The sequence below is a fragment of the Cervus canadensis genome, chromosome 19 (assembly GCF_019320065.1).
Source record: "Cervus canadensis isolate Bull #8, Minnesota chromosome 19, ASM1932006v1, whole genome shotgun sequence".
NCBI classification, from domain to species: Eukaryota; Metazoa; Chordata; class Mammalia; order Artiodactyla; family Cervidae; genus Cervus; species Cervus canadensis.
The window spans coordinates 38,506,404-38,516,167 of NC_057404.1; positions in this window are offsets into that span (position 1 = coordinate 38,506,404).

The following is a 9,764-nucleotide window of genomic DNA, read 5'->3' on the forward strand; positions in this document are numbered from 1 at the left end:
TCAGAGTCCACAGTCTCATAGTGTGAATAATAATCAGACAGTTACAATACAGTGTTTGACATGGTATAATGGGGGGAGTAGAGGGTGCAATAGAAACAGAGAGGAAGTATATGTAACCTATATTTCTGGGAGCCCAAGAGTCTTGCTATAATGTGATTTGGACAATGGCTGGGAGTTAGGAATATAGAATTTGGTGGGGATGGGGTTTGGGCATGGATGAGTTCCAGAACAGAGAACTACATGTGTGAAGGCTCACAGACAAGGACTCTGGTATCTTTTGAAGGACAGGAACTGCGGGAAGACTGAAAGAAGTTCAATGTAACTGAGGCATAAGGAATGAAATGAAAGATGTGAGGATATCATGGAAGATTCATGTAGAGAAAGGAATGGTGAGAATGCCAGATTTACTCAGCTGATAATTGGCTATGGAATTCTGGTAAGTCTCTACACTGAACTTCCCTTGGTCTTGATTTTCTTCCCCATAAAATGAAGGTGACTGCCAAATAATCTCAGAAATTACCTCTGCCCACCCCCCAACAAAGCTAAGTCCAATAGGTCCCTTTGCAGAAAGGTTCTACAAATGGCTTCTGATAGTGAGATTGGGAAGGGTTAATAATATTCTAGTCCAGGAATCTGTATAACAACCAGAGCTTGGTCTGCATTTGATTTTTCTCATGAAGGTTCATCCCAGTTTCTTTGCACTCTATTTTGTTCTGTTATCACATGCACTGTTAATACTACAAAGAGTAATGTTATTTACTTCAATGTTTTGTGCCAAAGTCTGATGTTGCTAAATCATAGATAATTATTAAGCCAATTTCAAAAAAGAAAATGTAAAGAAAAGTAACATTTCCTCATACTCCAATTCAGTAATGTAAATTGCTTGAGGACTTTATGAATGAGTTGGGGAAAAACTAACATTTTTCTAGGGTCAAATTCTGAAATAAGGTTTCAGGGTAGGGAAGATGACTATATTAAATTAATACCTATGGCTTCTTTATAGCTACTACCTGTTCAGTTTAGTTCAGTTCAGTCACTCAGTCGTGTCTGACTCTTTGCGACCCCATGAATCACAGCACGCCAGGCCTCCCTGTCCATCACCAACTCCCTGAGTCTACTCAAACCCATGTCCATCGAGTTGGTGATGCCATCCAGCCATCTCATCCTCTGTCGTCCCCTTTTCCTCCTGCCCTCAATCCCTCCCAGCATCAGGGTTTTTCCAATGAGTCAACTCTTTGCATGAGGTGGCCAAAGTACTGGAGTTTCAGCTTCAGCATCAATGCTTCCAATGAACACCCAGGACTGATCTCCTTTAGGATGGACTGGTTGGATCTCCTTGAGTCCAAGGGACTCTCAAGAGTATTCTCCAACACCACAGTTCAAAAGCATCAATTCTTTGGTGCTCAGCTTTCTTCACAGTCCAACTCTCACATCCATACATGACCACTGGAAAAACCATAGCCTTGACTAGACAGATTTTTGCTGGCAAAGCAATGCCTCTGCTTTTTAATATGCTATCCAGGTTGGTCATAACTTTCCTTCCAAGGAGAAAGCATTTTTTAATTTCATGGCTCAATCACCATCTGCAGTGATTTTGGAGCCCCCCAAAATAAAGTCTGACACTGTTTCCACTGTCTCCCCATCTATTTGCCATGAAGTGATGGGACCAGATGCCATGATCTTAGTTTTCTGAATGTTAAGCTTTAAGCCAACTTTTTCACTCTCCTCTTTCACTTTCATTTAGTAATATTTAATGTGAAGAGCAGAAATAGCAATTGTTCTGACTTTTTATGTGCTTGTAAACTCTGCAAAAGTGGCCAATTCAGCATATTCTCTATCAAATTAGCATCAATACCTATTTCATCTCGGTTCGTTTCCAAGGCAAAGCATTCAATATCACAGTAATCCAAACCTATGCCCCAACCACTAATGCCGAAGAAGCTGAAGTAGAACAGTTCTATGAAGGCCTACAAGACCTTCTAAAACTAACACCAAAAATATATGCCCTTCTCATCCCAGGCGATTGGAATGCAAATGTAGGAAGTCAAGAGGTAACCTGGAGTAACAGGCAAGTTTGGCCTTGGAGTACAAAATGAAGCAGAGCAAAGGTTAACAGAGTTTTGCCAGGAGAACACACCGATCATAACAAACACCCTCTTCCAACAACACAAGAGATGACTCTATAAATGGACACCCCAGATGGTCAGTACCAAAATCAGACTGACTCTGTTCTTTTCAGCTAAAGGTAGAGAAACTATACAGTCAGCAAAAATAAGACCAGGAAGCTGACTGTGGCTCAGATCATGAACTCATCTTTGCAAAATTCAGGCTTAAACTGAAGAAATGAGGGAAAACCTCTAGGTAATTCAGTATAACCTAAATCAAATCCCTTATAATTATACAGTAAAAGTGACAAATAGATTCAAGGGGTTAGATCTGTTAGACAGACTACCTGAAGATCTATGGATGGAGGTTCATAACATTGTATAGGAGGCAAGGATCAAAACCACCCCAAAGAAAAAGAAATGCAAGAAGACAAAATGGTTGTCTGAGGAGGCCTTACAAATAGCTGACAAAAGAAGAGAAGTGAAAGGCAAAAGAGAAAAGGAAAGATATATCCATCTGAATGCAGAGTTCCAAAGAATAGTAAGGAGAGATAAGAAAGTCTTCTTAAGTCAACAGTTCAAAGAAAAAGAGGAAAACAATAGAATGGGAATGACTAGAGACCTCTTCAAGAAAATTAGACATATCAAGGAAACATTTCATGCAAAGATGGGCACAATAAAGGAGAGAAATGGCAAGGACCTAATAGAAGCAGAAGAGATAAAAGATGGCAAGAATACACAGAAGAACTATACAAAAAAGTCTTAATGACCCGATAACCATGATGATGGGATCACTCACCTAGAGCCAGACATTATGGAATGTGAAGTCAAGTGGGCCTTAGGAAGCCTTACTACAAGCAAAGCTAGTGGAGGTGACAAAATTCCATTTGAGCTATTTCAAATCCTAAAAGATAATGCTGTGAAAGTGCTGCACTCAATATACCAGCAAATTTGGAAAATTCAGCAATGGCCACAGGACTGGAAAAGGTCAGTCTTCATTCCAATTGCAAAGAAGAGCAATGACAAAGAATGTTCAAACAACCAGACAATTGCACTCATTTCATATGCTAGGAGGAGAAGGCAATGGCAAGCCACTCCAGTACTCTTGTCTGGAGAATCCCGTGGATGGAGGAGCCTGGTAGGCTGCAGTCAGTGGGGTCACTTAGAGTCGGACACGACAGAGCGACTTCATTTTCACTTTTCACTTTCATGCATTGGAGAAGGAAATGGCAACCCACTTCACTGTTCTTGCCTGGAGAATCCCAGGGAAGGGGAAGCCTGGTGGGCTGCCGTCTATGGGGTTGCACAGAGTCGGACACGGTTGAAGTGACTTAGCAGCAGCAACAGCATATGCTAGGAAGATAATGCTCAAAATCTTTCAAGTTAGGCTTCAACAGTACATGAACCAAGAACTGCCAGACATACAAGCTTGATTTAGAAAAGGCAGAGGAACCAGAGATCAAATTGCCAACATCTGTTGGATCATAGAAAAAACAATATAATTCCAGAAAAACATCTACTTCTACTTCATTGTCTGCTCTAAACCCTTTGACTGTGTGGATCACAACAGGCTGTGGAAAATTCTTCAAGAGATGGGAATAACAGGCCATCTTACCTGCCTCCTGAGAAACCTGGATGCAGGTCAAGAAGCAACAGTTAGAACTGAACATGGAACAGTGGAATGGTTCCAAATTGGGAAAGGAGTTCATCACGGTTGTATATTGTTACCCTGTTTATTTATCTTATATGTGGAGTAGATAATGCAAAATGCCAGGCTGGATGAATTACAAGCTGGAACCAAGAGGCCAGGAGAAATAGCAACAACCTCAGATATGCAGATGATACCACACTAATGGTAGAAAGTGAAGAGAAACTAAAGACCTCTTGGTGAAGGTGAAAGAGGAGAATGAAAAAGATGGCTTAAAACTCAACATTCAAAAAAAGAAGATCATGGCAGCTGGTCCTATCTCTTCATGGCAAATAGATGGGGAAAAAATGGACACAGTGGTAAATTTTGTTTTCTTGGGCTCCAAAATCACTGTGGATGGTGACTGCAGCCACAAAATTAAAGGACACTTGCTCCTTGAAAGAAAAGCTATGACAAAACTCAGTTCTGTTCAGTTGAGATGTTCAGTCGTGTCTGACTCTTTGCGATTCCATCAACAGGCATGCCAGGCTTCCCTGTCCATCATCAAATCCCAGAGCTTTCTCAAACTCATGTCCATCGAGTTGGTGATGCAATCCAACCATCTCATCCTCTATCGTCCCCTTTTCCTTATGCCTTCAGTCTTTCCCAGCATCAGAGTCTTCTCTAATGAGTCAGTTCTTTACATCAGGGGGCCAAAATATTGGAGCTTCAGCTTCAGCATCAGTCTTTCCAGTGGATGTTCAGGACTGATTTCCTTTAGGATTGTCTGGTTTAATCTCCTTGAGGTCCAAGAGACTCTCAAGAGTCTTCCCCAACACCATAGTTCAAAAGCATCAATTCTTCAGCACTTAACTTTCCTTATGGTCCAACCCTCACATCCATACATGACTACTGGAAAAACCATAGCTTTGACTAGATGGACTTTTGTCAGGAAAGTAATGCCTCTGCTTCTTAATATGCTGTCTGGGTTTGTCATAGTTTTTCTTCTAAGGAATAAGCATCTTTTAATTTCATGGCTTTGGTCACCACTTGCAGTGATTTTGGAGCTCAAGAAAATAAAATTTGTCACTGTTTCCATTTTCCCCCAACTATTTGCCATGAAGTGATGGGACTGAATGCCATGGTCTTCTGCTGGGAGCCAGCACACGAGATCCCACCCATGACAAGGTCATGAGGAGAAAACCTGATAAGCAAGGCAGATCAGGATCCCAGGGATTTCAAAAAGCTGCCCCCGGCCCTCACCCTAAAGATGATATCTGTCTTTCTGATGTTAGCTTTAATAGACTACTTAATAGATCGGGGAAGAAGGCCTTCCCCGATTTCTTTCCAATTAGAACTTTAACCAATATGTCTCCCGGGTGGTGGTATCTTATGAGATTATCCAGGATGAAAGGAGTGTTTCAATTCAAACTCCTTCGCTGGCATTCTAGTTTGTTTAGCAAATGCGTCCATTCCCTTGGTACTAATATGCGTGATTGCTCATAATACCTTAATCATAAAACAGCATAAAGAACCTGATCATATAAAGGCTCTAATAGACATAGAGCCCTTTGGGGGGGTGAGGAAGCCCTATTAGAAAACACAAGAAAAATTATTCTAAAAGTGGTTATTGGGTTAACGTTTGCTTGCTGTGTTTTTGCTCTTAATGTGCTAAGGTTGTGTTATGGAAACCATTGTTAATATAGTTAAAGATCTAGAAAAATAAGAGCTCAGCCCTAGTGTGGTAACAATGAGACGGTTGTTAATTGTTAGCCAGGAGTGCTAGGCAGAGGCTGCCTCACTGAAGCTGCAGAGTCTGTGTGGGATAAACCTCATAGATACATTTAACTGACAGCTTCTGGAGAAAAATTGACCTTTGTATTAACAAGGTTATCCTTCTACTATGTTGTGACATGCTGTACTGTTGCCTTGTGAGACTGCAACTTTTCTGTTAAGATCACCACAGAAACGGAAAATAGGTTTACATTCACCTGACTTGCATAAAATGTTAATAGGCCCCAAGGTCAGAAGATACTGTGCAAAAATTTATTATAGAAATAGAATGCAGAAAACAACCTAGTTTCATGACAGACAAGCTGATGTAATGTTAAACTATCTTCCCCTCAGAAATGTACTAACTTAGGGTATAAAAGCTACGGTAAAGAATAAAGCATTGCCAGACTCTGCTGCACACCCCCAGTCTGGTCTCTCTCTCTTTCTCTTTCTCTCTCTCTCTCGCTGATGCCATTCATCCTGAGGGTACCCCTGGATCCTGCCGAGGCTGGACCTCGGCAGTCTTCATTTCTTGAATGTTGCATTTTAAGACAGGTTTTCACTCTCCTTTTTCACCTGCATCAAGAGGTCTATAGTTCTTCTTCACTTTCTGCCTAATGGTGGTGTCATCTGCATATCTGAGTTTATTGGTATTTCTCCCAGCAGTCTTGATTCCAGTTGTGTTTCATCAAGCCCAGCATTTCTCAAGATGTACTCTGCATATAAGTTAAATAAGCAGGGTGACAATATACAGACTTGATGTACTCCTTTTCCGATTTGGAACCAGTCTGTTTTTCCATGTCCAGTTCTAACTGTTGCTTCTTGACCTGCATACAGATTTCTCAGGAGGCAGATCAGTTGGTCTGGTATTCCCAACTCTTGAAGAATTTTCCACAGTTTGTTGTGATCCACACAGTTAAAGGCTTTAGTATAGTCAATGAAGCAGAAGAAGATATTTTTCTGGAACTCTTTTGCTGTTTCAATGATCCAATGGATGTTGGCAATTTGATCTCTGGTTCCTCTGCCTTTTCTAAATCCAACTTGAACATCTGGCAGTTCTTGGTTCATGTACTGTTGAAGCCTAGCTTAGAGAATTTTCAGTATTACTTTGCTAATGTGTGAGATGAGTGCAGTTGTGGGGTAGTTTGAACATTCTTTGACATTGCCTGTCTTTGGGATTGGAATGAAAACTGACCTTTTCCAGTCCCGTGGCCATTGCTGAGCTTTCCAAATTTGCTGGCATATTGAGTGCAGCACTTCCACAGCATTATCTTTTAGGATTTGAAATAGTTCAAATGGAATTTCATCACCTCCACTAGCTTTGTTCATAGTGATGCTTCCTAAGGCCTACTTGACTTCACTCTCCGTGATGTCTGGCTATAGGTGAGTGAACACACCATTGTGGTTATCTGGATCATTAAGATCTTTTTTGTACAGTTCTTTTGTGTATTCTTGCCACCTTTTCTTAATATTTTCTACTTCTGTTTGGTCCTTGCCATTTGTATCTTTAATTGTGCCCATCTTTGCATGAAATGTTCTCTTGAGAGCTCTAATTTTCTTGAAGAAATTTCTAGTCTTTCCCATTTCACATTTAATATGATGACAAACCTAGACATCATATTAGGTTTAAAACTTACATTCTTCTCCATTTGAGGCATGAGGCTAATGCAATGTTTCATACAATGGTGTATGCAAGAAAATATAAACTGAAGGTTAAATAACAAAGATTTTCAAGCATTGTAAATTTAGTGTTCTCAAAAAATTTAAAGGCCAACGTCTCCATATTGTGGGTGAAAATGCAAAAGGTGAATCTAATTTCTTGTCCTTGTTGTTGCTGTTCAGTCGCTAAGTTGTGTCTGACTTTTGCAACCCCAAGGACTGCAGCATGCCAGGCTTAAGACATTGTATTAAAAAGCAGACATCACTTTGCCAATGAAGGTCCATGTTGTCAAAGCTATGGTTTTCCCAGTAGTCATGAACAGATGTGAAATTTGTACCATAAAGAATGCTGAGTACCAATGAATTGATGCTTTCAAACTGTTGTGCTGGAGAAGACTCTTGAGAGTCCCTTGGACAGCAAGGAGACCAAACTAGTTAATCTTAAAGGAAATCAACCCTGAATATTCATTGGAAAGACATACAAAGCTGAAGCTCCAGTTTTTTGCCATCAGATGCTGACTTATAGAAAAGATCCTTATACTGGGAAAGACTGAGGGCAGGAGAAGGGGACAACAGAGGATTTGATTATTGGATAGCATCACCGACTCAGTTGACATGAGCTTGAGCAAACTCAGGGAGATAGTGATGGACAGGGAAGCCTGGCATGCTGCAGTCCTTGGGGTAGCAAAAGTCAGACACAACTTACTGACTAAACAGCAACAACAAGAAATTAAACTTTTGCATTTTCACCCACAATATGGTGATGTTGGTCTTTAAATTTTTTGAGAACACTAAATTTAAAATGCTTGAAAATCTATGTGTTATTTAATTTTCAGATTATATTTTCTTGCATGCACCATTGTATATAACATTGCATTAGCCTTATGCTTCAAATGGAGAAGAATGTAAGTTTTAAATTCTCAGCATGCTTATCTTTTCTTATCAAAGTGAAGCTTCAGTCCACCGTCAATAATGTAGGCACTATTGTTTTTCTAGGCTAATGATGAGTGAATTTTGGTACTCTCTTACTACTAATAACCAATAGGATACTTTTATTTGAATACTGCCTGTGGATAGGAGTGAGCTATTCGTTAAAGAATTTTACAGGGGACCTATTTAAGGGTCAGTTTCAGAATTCTATAAAAATTATTTGGGTCATGTTGTTTCAGAACCCATAACCCTAGTCCCATCAGCTCTGCACTCATTGAACAGAGATGCACGGATGGACTCATAGAGCTAGAAAGTGGCTTCAAGGTCAAACACTACAATACTGTTTTTCAGATGCTTTGTAACTGACTGATTTTAGTCAGTCTACCAATCACGCTTTAATAATTTCAACCAAACTTATTGTTAGTTTATATCAGTCACCACTATTGCTATGCAATATCATATAGTCAGGCTCAGGAAAGGGAATACAGTATCCTAGGAAAACCCAGTTCTCTTTAAATGTAAACATTCTTGCACTCTTACTTGTTTACATGGAAAATATTTTGCAGTCAAGACCTTTAAACTCACTCATTACTCTACACAAACACAACCTGGCCCTTGCAAAATAAATTTTTCCTGCTTACTATATGGAAGGTTTTTTCTCTCTTTTATGGGTTCCTATGCACAGTTCCAATTCCTACAATGTCTTTTACCCCGTTGTTCATGTTGTAGTTAAACAGTCTCCCAAGGCCCAACTTGGGACTGACCTGCTCTCAGAGGGCTTCCCCAGTCTTCCAGTCAGAAATGAGGTCTCTCTGCCTTGGATCTATAGTCTTTTGGATTGTCTGACCAGACGTTACATCCAGTCCTGTATTGTAGTTCTTTTTGTACGAGTATCTTATAGTGCTGAACCATCAGTGACCCGAAGGCAGTGGTTACTTTTATATCTTTTTCCACTTTGTCTACCACAGTGTTGTTATTAAATGTTTAGTAAATGTATGCTGAAGAGAAATACTACTGAAGTATCAAATCGTAAGCTATTGATTAAAAATAAACCCATAAAAGCAGCACAAATTGTACTTTGTAAATAAATAAATAACTCTCTGGAGGAATTTAGATCATTTCAAAAGTGTGTTAGTTATAAGTGGGTTGTTAATTAAGTTGTACTGTAATTTAATTTAACTTATGACATGACTGAACGACTAACCCTTGACTTTGACTTCAGGGTCACACAATGACTGCTTAAAGGGTTCGTCACAACTGATTTAAAGCTCTTGTATCTACATGGTTTCCTACAACCACTCTCTTTTATACTTGATTGGAGACCTCTCATTTTTCATAAAATTTTGGATGTAAGAGTCATATGTATAAGATATCACACAGAGCTACATTACATAAACATACACACATACACACAAACACCAGTTTTCATCTTGGAGCAATTCAAATGCCTTATTCATTTCTTGCAAAAGGCAAGTTATAGGTTATAAGTAGGTCTATGTTATTTATTTTTTTATCTGCAAGTAGTCAGTTACCAATTTTGGAGAAGGAAATGGCAACCTACTCCAGTATTCTTGCTTGGAGGATCACATGGATAGAGGGGACTGGTAGGCTACAGTCCATGGGGTCGCTAAGAGTCGGACATGACTGAGCAACTTCACTTTCACTTTTCC